We start from the raw sequence: 12,960 nt of genomic DNA, 5'->3' as shown, positions 1-12,960 counted from the left end.
CCCCCCCCCCACCCCCCACGCCCCAGGCCACCATAGTCAGGCTGGAGGGCATCCTGCAGCCATCCTTGGAAAGAGGACGTCCCACTTTTCCCCTACAGCCTGGAGATGTCTCTGGGTAGGCATCGCTGATCCGTGGAGGGGGACAGCCGGAGCTTGCAGCCTTCTGCTCAACATTTCCACAGTCTTCGACGGTCTTGACTGAATGGCTGTCCTGGTGCCTTTTAAATATAGTTTCCAGGCATGACAGCGGGGCAGCCAACTTCCTGCACCACCCCCCCCACCCCGCCACAAGATTTTCAATACGAATCTAACAGCTGCAATATTAATGCACTGAACGTGGCGCGATCTGGCAGGTTTACGCTCTGAACTCTGCAGCGGGAGTGCCTCTGGCTTCCTGTCTCCGTCACGGGCCTTAGACCTGGAGCAGAATATTCTGCCCAATGACTTAGGTTCAAGAATTCATGGCTTTAAATTTGTTTTGGCTTTGAAACAAGCCAATCGAAGTTTTCTGTGTCTCAGAATTTTTTTTAAAAAATCACTAAGTCCTTCTATTTTCTTTTAATTTACTTTGTATTGCCAAAGTTGGAAGACATTGAGAAAGGGAATAATTGGTGCCAGCACTCTAACCCATGTCGCCAACAGCAAAATTAAGCAAATAAAAGACACGGTTGATTCATTTTTATTTTACAATTACTGGATAAACTTTCCACAAATCAAGAATGTTAAAACATACATGAATGGACTAGACTTGCTGGATTTTATAAGATTAATGACACTCCGAATGTTCAAAGACAAGGCTGTTATAAATGTTTTTCATTCCAATTTTTTTGTTTTATTAACCCAAATTTCAGACTTTAAATCTGTGAAATTTTACCAGCAAATCACAATCTGTGGCTAACTACAGTTACTGAGCTCCTGACGCACTCATTCATCACATTTCTAAATCAATGTAAAATACCAACCGGGATTTGAGGAGGCAATGGCAGTGATAGTGTTCACCATCATTATTCCACAGAAACTGACAGCAACTTTGGGAATTTCAAATCCACAGAATAATGTAGACAGCCAGAAGTTGCTGTCACTGCTTCTCTGCTTCTCCAGAAGGTGCACTGCTGAGATCCCTCCGGGGCTGAATTAGAGGGAAATTTATGAAATAAAAACAGAAAATGCTGAAGAAACTCAGCAGGTCCGACAGCATCTGTGGAGGGAGAAAAACATACCTAATGTTGTGAGTCTGTATGACTCTTGCTTAGAGTCAGTGTTTAATTCTTGGTGTTTAATTCACTGCCACTTCTCTTCCAGAAATGCCTACCTTGAAGAAGTTCCGCTCTTCTCTCCAACAGGATTTCTGTTTGTCTCTTCTGCCCTGTTCACCTTCATTGCTTTCCATTTCCCTCCCAGTGTTTGAAAAGGTGTTTACTAAGACTTGTTTTCACAGCCACATTTCCTTCCTCAGTGACTGTCTCCGTCTCTGACTTAACCCACGTGGATTCCAGCTGAAGTTCCATCCCTCATGTTTCGAATCCAACCAGGATTACAGGTACCTCTGGGACATACAGCGTTCCTCGGACTGCTGTTCTCACCTCATCCTGAGATCCACTCTCAGTGCCATGCGCTGCCATATGAACACACTCAACCCCTCCCTCCAGCAGCACCGACTCACTCTATCCTTGTCTCCTGTTACATTTTATTTTTTGTCTCATCTGATACCTTAACAAGAAACTTAACAGCAATGGGGGAGGTGATGGTGTAGTGGTATTGTCGCTAGACTAGTAATCCAGAGACCCAGTGTAATGTTCTGGTGCACCTGGGTTCAAATCCTGCCGCAGCAGATGGTGGAATTTGAGTTCAATAAAAAAATCTGGAATTAACAGTCTATCTTGATTGGACCATGAAGCAATTGGTTTACTAATGTTGTCCTTACCGGGTCTCCAAACCCACACCAATGTGGTTGACTCTTAACAGCCCTCTGTATCAAATCACAAAAAAGGAATGAAACCCAATGGGTGACCTAGGCACTGGAAATGATAACAGCAATCTCAGCCCTGTTGACCGTGCAAAGTCCTCCTTACTAACATCTAGGAACTGGTTGGGAGAACTGTCTCACAGACTGGTCAAGCAACAGCCTGACATAGTCATACTCACAGAAAGTTACCTTACAGGCAAAGTCCCAGACACCACTGTCACTATGGCTGGGTATGTTCTGTCTCTAAGGCAGGATTAAACCAAGAGAGGTGGCAGCGCAGCGGTATACAGCTGGGAAAGAATTACGCTGGGATTCCTCAACATGGACTCTGCACCATATGAAGTCACCTGGCCTCAGGTCAAACAGGGGCAAGGAAACCTCCTTCTGAAACACCATGGACTGCCACCCCTCAGATGGATGAGTCAGCAATCCCACAACCAATGGATCAGATCTAAGCTCTGCAGTCTTGCCACATCCAGTCGTGAATGGTGGTGGACAATTAAACAACTCACTGGTAGGAAGAAAGCTCAACAAATATCCCCATCCTCAATGATGGAGGAGCCTAGCACATCAGGGCTGAATCATTTCTTGCAATCTTCAGCTTGAACTGCCAAGTGAATGATCCATCTCAGCCTCTTCTGGGGGTCCACAGCATCACAGATGCCAATCTCCAGCCAATTCAATTCACTCCAAGTGATATCAAGAAACAGCTGAAGGCACTGGATACTGTAAAGGCTATAGGCCCTGACAGTATTCAGGCAATAGTGCCCCAGAACTTGCTGCGCCCCCTAGCCAAGCTGTTCCAGTACAGCTACACCACTGGCATCCATCTGGCTATGTGGAAAATTACCCAGGTATGTCCTGTACACAAAAAGCAGGACACAAATCCAACCTGACCAATTACCGTCCCATCAGTTTATTCTTGGTCATGAATAAAGTGATGGAAGGGGTCATTGACAGTGCTATCAAGCAGCACTTGCTTAGCAATAACCTGCTCACTGACACCCAATTTGCATTTCGCCAGGGCCACTCAGCTCCTGACCTCATTACAGCCTTGGTTCAAACATGGACCAAAGAACTGAACTCCCGAGGTGAGGTGAGAGAGACTGCCCTGGACAACAAGGGAGCATTTGACCGAGTGTGCCATAAAGGCAGAACTGGAGTCAATGGGAATCAGGGGGAAAACTCTCCATTGTTTGGAGTCATACCTAGCACAAAGGAAGATGGTTGTGGTTGTTGCAGGTCAGTCATCTCAGCTCCAGGACGTCACTGCAGGAGTTCCTCAGGGTAGTGTCCTCAGCCCAACCATCTTCAGCTGCTTCATCAGTGACTTTCCTTCCAACATAAGGTCAGAAGTGGGGATATTCGCCGATGATTGTACAATGTTCAGCACCATTCACGACTCCTGATACTGAAGCAGTTCATGTCCAAATGCAGCAAGACCTGGACAATATCGAGGCTTGGGCTGACAGGTGGCAAGTAACATTCACACTACATAAGTGTCAGGCAATGACCATCACCAGCAAGGGAGAATCCAACCATTGACCCTTGTTGTTCAATGATATTACCACCACTGAAGCCCCCACTATCAACATCCTGGGGGTTACCATTAACCGGACTGGACGAGCCATATAAATACTGTGACTATAAGAGCAGGTCAGAGACTAGAAATCCTGCAACGAGTAACTCACCTGCTGACTCCCCAAAGCTTATCCATCATCTACAAGGCACAAGAGAGGATTATGATGAAATACTCCCCAATTGCCTGGATAAGTGCAGCTCGAACAACACTCATGAAGCTTGACACCATCCAGGACAAAGCAGCCTACTTGATTGGCACCACACCTACAAACATTCCGCCACCGACGCACAGTAGCAGCAGTGTGTGCCATCTACAAGATGCACTGCAGGAATTCACTGAGGCTCGTTCGACAGCACCTTCTAAACCCATGACACTACCATCTAGAAGGACAAGGGCAGCAGACTGATGGGAGCACCACCACCTGGAAGTTCCCCTTCAAGCCACTCACCATCCTGACTTGGAAATATATCACCGTTCCTTCACTGTCACTGGGTCAATATCCTGGAACTCCCTCCCTAACAGCACTGTGGATGCACCTACACCACATGGACTGCAGCAGTTCAAGAAGGCAGCTCAACACTACCTTCTCAAGGGTAATTAGGGTTGGGCAATAAATGCTGGCCCAGCCAGCAAAGCCCTCATCCTGTGAATGAATAAAAAAAAACTTTTCTCTTCCTTTCAGATGATAAGGAATACAAGCTCCAACAACTTATTGATACCAATGCCCATCCAGGACTCTCCACTCCTTCCTTTCCCTCTGACCCCATCCCTTTTCCTAATCCCAGCCCTTGCTATGTATTCACCATACCCCCTGACCTTCCTTCTCTGATGCTGAATATTCTGTACTCAGCAAAGGGCTCAGTTTCATGCCCTTACGCCCTCACCTCAATGAATTCCGGTTTTGGCACGATGCTGAACTCTTCTTCCACTGCCATCGTCTCCGTGCTCACTTCTTTGGGCAGGAGTCCTCCCCCTGTTCAACGAACCCTTTCACCAGTATTCTCCCTCCACCTGGACTCCTCCCTCTGGATTCTTACCTGCTCTTGATCTTTTCATTGAGAACTCTCGGCATGACATCGGCTGTCTCAATTTCTCTGCTCCTCTCACCCACTCTAACCTGTTTCCTTCTAAACTTGCCGCAGTCCGTTCTCTCAGGTCCAACTCTGACTTTATCAAACCTGCCGGCCAAGGGTGGTTTTGTTGTTGTCTGGCGTACTGACCTCTACCTCACAAAGGCTGAACGCCAACTCTCAGACACTTCCTCCTACTCACCCCTGGACCATGACCCCACCACCAAACATCAAGCCATTGTTTTCAGGACTGACACTCAACTTATCTCTTCTGGAGATCTTCCCTCCACAGGTTCCAACCACATAGTTTCCCTATCCTAGACAGCCTATTTCTAACTTCTTCCCAAAATCCACAAACACTGCCCCAGTAGATCGATCATGTCAGATGGTTCCTGCCCCATGGAACTCATTTCTTCCTATCTTGACTTAATTCTCTCTCCCCTCATCCAGCCTCTTCCCATCTACATCAACGATTCCTCTGATGCCCTATGTCATATCGACAATTTCCAGTTCCCTGGCCCTAGCTGCCTCCTCTTCACCATGGACATCCAATCACTCTAAACCTCCATCCCCCAACAGGATGGTCTGAGGACTCTCCGCTTCTTCCTTGAACGGAAGCCTGAACAATCCCCATCCACCAGCCCTCTCCTCCATCTGGCTGAAATTGCTCTCTCACTGAACATTTCTCCCTAAACTTGTTTCACTTCCTCCATATAAACGGTGTAGCTACGGGTACCCGCATGGGTCCCAGTTATGCCTGTTTCTCTATGGGGTATGCGGAACATTCCTTGTTCCAGTCCTACTCAAGTCCCCTCCCACAACTCTTTCTTCGGTACATCGATGACTGTTTCGGTGCCCCTTCATATTCTCATCTGGACCTAGAAAGATTGATCAATTTTGTTTCCAATTTCCATCCCTCTATCACCTTCGCATGGCCCATCTCCGACTCTTCCCTTCCCTTCCTTGACCTCTCTGTCTCCATATCTGGTGATAGATTATCCACCAATATTAATTACAAGCCCACTGACTCCCACAGCTACCTCGACTACAGCTCCTCACACCCTGCTTCCTGTAGGGGCTCCATCCCATTCTCTCAATTCCTTTGCCTCCGTCGCATCTGTTCTGTTGATGCCACTTTCCAAAACGATGCTTCTGACATGTCTTCCTCCTTCCTTAACCAAGGTTTCCCACCCACTGTGGTTGACAGGGCCCTCAACAGTGTCCGACCCATCTCCCACGCCTTTGCCCTCACACCTTCCCTTCCCTCCCAGAACCATGATAGATTCCCCAGCTCTGAAGAAGTGTCATATAGACTTGAAACGTTAACTCTGTTTCTCTATCCACAAATGCTGTCAGACCTGCTTGTTTTCCCAGCATTTTCTGTTTTTATTTCTGACTCCCAGCACCCGCAGTATTTTGCTTTTATATTAGTAGGAAATTTATGAATTGATGGGGACTTCCACTCTTACATTGTTTTGCGATATAAAAATCCTTTGAAAATGTTGCATCTTACTGAATGAGGCGTAACAGGGTAAAAATTCAGAGCATTAATTCATAATTACTCTTAAATACCTTCTCTGGCCCTGAAAAGCTAATTTCATATTTGTGGAATGTCAAATTTCTCCCTTATAATAAAACACCATTTTTTAAAAAAATAACAATAAAAGATGTTTAAGTTCACTTATGTTAATAGTTTAGCTTCCACATAAATCCAATTATAACTAATTATTTTGTTAGCTGGAAATTAAAGTTAAAAGTGAAGGATGAGGAGCTTTTAACTTCCTGGTTTGTTGTCTGTGAGAATGCTTTGATGTGATTGGCTGCTTACCATGCTTACTGACGTCAGTGCTGATGGGTGCCTCGAGATCCCCTTGGCTTGGTGCCGGATTTAAACTGCCATTAAAAACCATGCCAAGGACAATTGCTAAATCTTTGATGGCAGCTTTCTTCAAGGTCAGCGCTGCCCACAAAATCTAGCCCATCAATTCATTGCAAGCAGTTTGGTTTACTACACTGCCAAAGATTTGGATTTTTGCATCCAGAATTCTCCATGAATTTCAGCTCAGAGATTTTTTTAGAAGATATTTCATCAATTAGAGAAGATATTTAAAAGAACAAAGGGCAAAAGAGGATGAATCAACCCACACACCACCTAGCGGCTGCCAGTTTGATGGCACAGGAGAGGCTTGGGCACCAGTACCTTGGCCATCCTGGTTGTGGCAGCATGGTGAGACTTAAAGCCCTGGAAAACCTAGCAAATTGGCGAGTGGCATTTATGTCAGGTTTTTTTTTTGCTTTGACTGCTTTTTATGTGTTCAAAAGGCTTCATATTTTACTAAATTGTTACTGATAACATTTCTAAGTATCGTGTAGCTCATAAATCATAGAGAACAATGAGCTCTGGTGAAATTGATTACTAACATATGTAGCCCACCAACACAAACAGGTAGACTTGCCCTCATTCATGCCTTTGTTACCTCTGGACTTGACTACTTCAAAGCGCTCCAGATCGGCCTCCCATCTTCCAGCCGGCATGAACTTGTGCTCATCCAAAACTCTGCTGCTTGTATCTTAACTTGTATCATGTCCTGTTCATCTACCCTCCATGTGCTTGCTGACCTGCACTGCGATCCGGTCCAATATCACCTCAATTTTGAAGTACTCTTTTTATACTTCCCCATTGCTTTTCCATGGCAATGCCTTGGCCAATCAGAGTTGACTTGCCAACCAATCAGCACCCTTTTCTCCAGTAGTATAAATTGTTGTGATAATTTGAAAAATGGCATTCTTGCATTTGTTTTGATGAGGGCAAGATGAAAAGCACTGGCAACATATGTCTTTTTAGCAATTTTTAGAAGTTCTTACCCTTGTTTTCAAAGCCCTCCATGGCCTCACTTCCTGTAACCTCGCTACCCTGTAACCTCCTCCAACCCAACAACCCTCTGCACTCCTCAAATTCTGGTTTCTTGTACATCCCTGATTTTAATTTCACCACCACTGGTGGCTGTGCTTTCAACTCCCTAGGCCTTAAGCTTCAGAATTCGCTCCATAAACCTCTTTGCCTATATTTACCCTTTCTAAGTCATCGATTGTACAGTTGGTATAATTGACTTATGTGATGGTCTGACAACCAGCTAATAAAAAGTTGCTTTCATAATTATTGGTGGCCAAAAGACGTTTTTGTTGGGATAAATATTGGATATTCCAACATTAGGAGGCCAATGAGATGATATTAATCTGGAAAAAATGGTATGTAATTGTATAGTGACATGTCCAGCATCTGTGGGAGGTCAAAGGATATTGTTGCATTAAGGAAGATAAGACACAAGAAGAGATCATTTGAGTAGAATACACCACATTAGACTCCCTTATAATGCAAAAGTGACAGAAGAAACCAGGAAATTAATATTTTTTGGGCTTTGTCTTTGTGGGATGATTAAAGTTCAATTTATTATTTTCAGATTTTGTTTATTCAATTACTATATTTCTTTGTAAGGCTACAGAATACATTCATTCAAAAATCTCATTTTGTAAAATGAATGCAGTTTCATAACTGCATAGCAGAGTCTTCAGAAATGGCAGAAATTAATTTTTATAGGACATAGAGGCAAGTGGAGGGTATTCCATCACACTCCGGACATCTACAGGGCACAAGTCAGGAGTGTGATGGAATATTCCCCACTTGCCTGGATGAGTGCAGCTCCTACAACACTCAAGAAGCTTAACACCATCTAGGACAAAGCAGCTTGCTTGATTGGCACCCCATCCACAAACTCTCATTCCCTCCACCACTGACGACCAGTGGCAACAGTGTATACCATCTACAAGGTGCACTGCAAAAACACACCAAGACTCCTAAGGTAGCATCTTCCAAACCCACAACTGCTACCACCTAGAAGGACAAGGACAGCAGATGCATGGGAACACCATCACCTGGAAGTTCCCCTCCAAGCCATTCACCATCCTGACTTGGAAATATATCACCATTCCTTCATTGTCACTGGGTCAAAATCCTGGAACTCCCTCCATAACAGCACTGTGGGTGTACCTACACCATGCGGACTGCAGCGGTTCAAGAAGGCAGCTCACCACCACCTTCTCAAGGGCAATTAGGGTTGGGCAATAAATGCTGGCCTAGCCAACAATGCCCACATCCCGTAAATGGATAAAAAAAGACAGCTACAATATTTGCATACAAATTCAACAGAGATATGAAGCAGAAATAAATTTGTCAAATGCTATTGAGCAATATAATGAAGGAAGTCTTTATTGGGTTAATTATTCTTTTTGAAAATTTCTTCTGGCATTAAACAAAATGTCTTCATTAACTGGCCCCTTAACACTCACTGTCCAATAAAATAGAATGAAAACGTACTGCGCTATGAGCCTTGTGTTATGGAGTCCCTTAGCAGGCCAAATTCCAAAACACAATATGAACTATTGACCTAAAAATAACTTGTGTTTTTCTTTATATTTGTTTGGATGCCTGAGTTGGTTGGAGAAATGTCAAATGTTTTCTTTCCTGGCACATGTGTGTCCTTGACTGTAGTTGTGTTTCTCTTGAGAAATTCCACTACCCCCTTGTACTGTGAGGCCTCCTGTAATCACCTCCTATAATGTGTCACTTTTGAATGATCATAAAGGTTGAAGCAAGTGTTGGCAGAATAGGGATGTTAGTCTCTGATGCCAAAATAACCAAAGCAGACACAGAAGTCAAAGGGCGCTTTTAGAACAAGAGTCATTTTTTTTGTAAAACACAGACTGGGTGACAGCTTTGCGGAAAACCTTCGGTCTGTCCACAAGCATGACCCAGACTTCCTGTTGCTTGCCATTTCATCACACCACCCTGCTCTCATGTCCACATGTCCGTCCTTGGCCTGCTGCAATGTTCCAGTGAAGCTCATCTTCCGACTAGGCACTTTACAGCCTTCCAGACTGAATATTGAGTTCAACAACTTCAGATCATGAACTCTCTCCTCCATCCCCACTCCCTTTCCGATCCCCCTTTTTCCCATAATTTATAATTTTTTTACTGATATTTTTCTTTTCCCACCTATTTTTAAATTTATTTCGATCTATTGTTTCATCTCCACCTTTTAGCCCATTTCGATCCCTTCTCCCCCCAACCAACCCCCACTAGGGCCATCTGCCACTAGCTTGTCCTGCTTGCTATGCTAAATGTCCCCATTAGCACATTCTTTAGATAATATCACCACCATCAACATCCCTTTGGCCTTTTGTCTGTGACATCTTTGGCAGTCTCTTCTTGGCCTCCACCTATCACTGGCCCCCTATCGAGCTCCTCCTGTCCCATCCCCATCTACTAGCTTATATTTCATCTCATTTCTATATCTTTTAGTTCTGATGAAGGGTCATACGGATTCAAAACATCAACTGTAATCCTCTCCGCAGATGCTGTCAGACCTGCTGAGTTTTTTCAGGTATTTTTGTTTTTGTTCATTTTTTTGTATGTTGTTGGTAAGAACAATTTCTTCAAATTTATCCTGCATATATGTCCATCATCAACATATTAGGGCAGGGTACTTCAAGCTCTGATATAAATTCCCTTATGATAGTGAATGAGAATGAGCCTTTTACATCCCTGATGCTTTTGTACTTGGCATAATAGCCCAGGTGAGATCAGGTCACAATAAGTGCCTGGATGAATATTCATAAAAATGTGACATGACATGAGAACACTGCCAGGGCAATTCTGCAAAATATCAGAAGGGCATAATGGATTTGCTCTGTTCAGCAATCCTTTTTGCTTACTTTGTAGTTAACTAACTTGTGGCACCAAAAAGGGTTTTTATTCCATTGACCATTTACTATTATCTCTAATGCCCCATTCGTTAAATTTGGCTTTACAAATCGGAACCCCAACATTCTTGTTCCCATGATGCAGACCATGGCTGGGTGAGTCTGATGGTCACTAGTTATACTGGTTAGGTGGCAATGTATCTGTGTGAAAAGTGTGAATGCAACATTATCGCAGGGTCATAGTGGTCATTTTTTTCAGCCATTCCTACTGTCAAAACTCCCTGGAAAATCATTGCCATCAAGTATCATCGAGAAATTACAGATGCTAAAATCCACAAAAAGGCTTTAGAATCTAATTCATACCAAAATAGGAAAATATTCCCCTTAATTAATCATATTTCTGGCTAACGTTCTTGGAGTTGGAATGATCACAGATTGCTGCCTTCTTAATAGTATATTGCCTATTAGCATTTAGTAATACTTTCTTTAGTGTTAACAAACTGCATCAAAATTATGCAATATTTCCTTTCCTGTTACAGAACTGAAATTTAAAACTGCTGCCAAAATAGCTGCGGAAGTTTTAGGCAACACAATTTCACTTGTTCAATGTCTCTGCTTTCTTTTTTGTATGTCCACGAATTTGTGATCACCAACAGGAAAAAAAATTAAATATTTCAAAGAATCTTGAAGGGTGAGTAAATGTGATAGGGAATACTTTCGATATGCTGGTGTTCCCTATTTAAAGTGCATTCTAATCGCATGTTTTCGTTTTATTGCAGTTGGTAAATTGAGGACGTTCCCCAAGAGCATTGCTGCCATTTTTGTTTTACCGTAGTCACTGAGCATGCTCAGAATTTTTAAAAACCAAATTGCCGCTCAGTTGCTTCTGTCCCCGACAATCCCGACTCACCACCGTCCCAACCCACCGCTTCCCTTCCAACTCGCCAACTTCCTCAAATTACCAACCCTCCCAACTCGCCAACTTCCTCAAATTACCAACCCTCCCAACTCGCCAACCCTCCTGAATCGCCAACCCTCCCGAATTGCCAACCCTCCCAACTCGCCAACCCTCTCAACTCGCCAACCCTTGCAACTCGTTAACCCTCCTGACTCGCCAACCCCCCCGACTCGCCAACTCTCCCGACTCGTCAACCCTCCCGACTCGTCAACACTCCCGACTCGTCAACACTCCCGACTCGTCAACACTCCCGACTTGATAACCCTCCCAACTCTTCAACACTTCCAACTCGTTAACCCTCCCAACTCGCCAACCCTCCCAACTCGCCAACCCTTGCAACTCGTTAACCCTCCTGACTCGCCAACCTTCCCGACTCGCCAACCCTCCTGACTCGCCAACACTCCCGACTCGTCAACACTCCCGACTCGTCAACACTCCCGACTTGATAACCCTCCCAACTCTTCAACACTCCCAACTCGTTAACCCTCCCGACTCGCCAACCCTCCTGACTCGCCAACCCTCCCGACTCGCCAACCCTCCCGACTCGCCAACCCTCCCGACTCGCCAACCCTCCCAACTTGCCAACCCTCCCAACTCGCCAACCCTCCCAACTCGCCAACCCTCCCAACTCGCCAACCCTCCCAACTCACCATCTCTCCCAACTCACCTACTCTCCCAACTCACCAACTCTCCCAACTCACCAACTCTCCCAACTCACCAACTCTCCAGAATTGTCAACCCTCCCAACTCACCAACCATCCCAACTCACCAACTCTCCTGATCGCCAACCCTCCCGACTCGCTAACCCTTCTGACTCGCTAACCCTTCTGACTCGCTAACCCTCCCAACTCGTCAATCCTCCCAACTTGTTAACCCTCCCGACTCGCTAACCCTCCCAACTCACCAACTCTTGCAACTCACTGCTTCACTCCCCGATCCTCCCACTTGCTTCCTCTCACTCACAGCTCTTCTTGCTCCCTCACACACTCCCTCCCTTTTACCACCTCACTCACAAATGAGGGCTCGGGAGAGAGAAGCGACAAACAAGAGAAAGCGGCAGATGAAACTGGTGAGAAGGAGAATCAGGGAGTGGGAGGGTTGGGGAAGGAAACAGTGAGTTGGGAAGGCGATGAATAATGGCAAGTAGGAGAGTCGGGAGAGGCAGCAAGCTGGAGATTCAGCAAGTGAGAGAGGTGATGAACAGGAGGGTCAGGAGAGGTAGTGACTGAGAGAGTTGGGAGAGGCGGCGAGTTGGAGAGTTGGGAGAGGCAATGAGTTGGAGATTAGGGAGAGGCAGCAAGTTGGAGAATTAGCAGAAGTGGCGAGTTGGAGAATCGGGAGAGGAGGCGAGTTGGAGAATCGGGAGAGGCGGTGAGTTGGAGAATCGGGAGAGGAGGTGAGTTGGAGAATCGGGAGAGGAGGCGAGTTGGAGAATCGGGAGAGGAGGCGAGTTGGAGAATCGGGAGAGGAGGCGAGTTGGAGAATCGGGAGAGGCGGCGAGTTGGAGGGTTGGGAGAGGTGGCGAGTTGGAGGGTTGGGAGAGGAGGTGAGTTGGAGAATCGGGAGAGGAGGTGAGTTGGAGAATCAGGAGAGGCGGCGAGTTGGAGAATCGGGAGAGGCGGCG

This window comes from Carcharodon carcharias, chromosome 11, assembly GCF_017639515.1.
Source record: "Carcharodon carcharias isolate sCarCar2 chromosome 11, sCarCar2.pri, whole genome shotgun sequence".
Taxonomy (NCBI): domain Eukaryota; kingdom Metazoa; phylum Chordata; class Chondrichthyes; order Lamniformes; family Lamnidae; genus Carcharodon; species Carcharodon carcharias.
Note: the sequence above shows the minus strand (reverse complement) of the source record.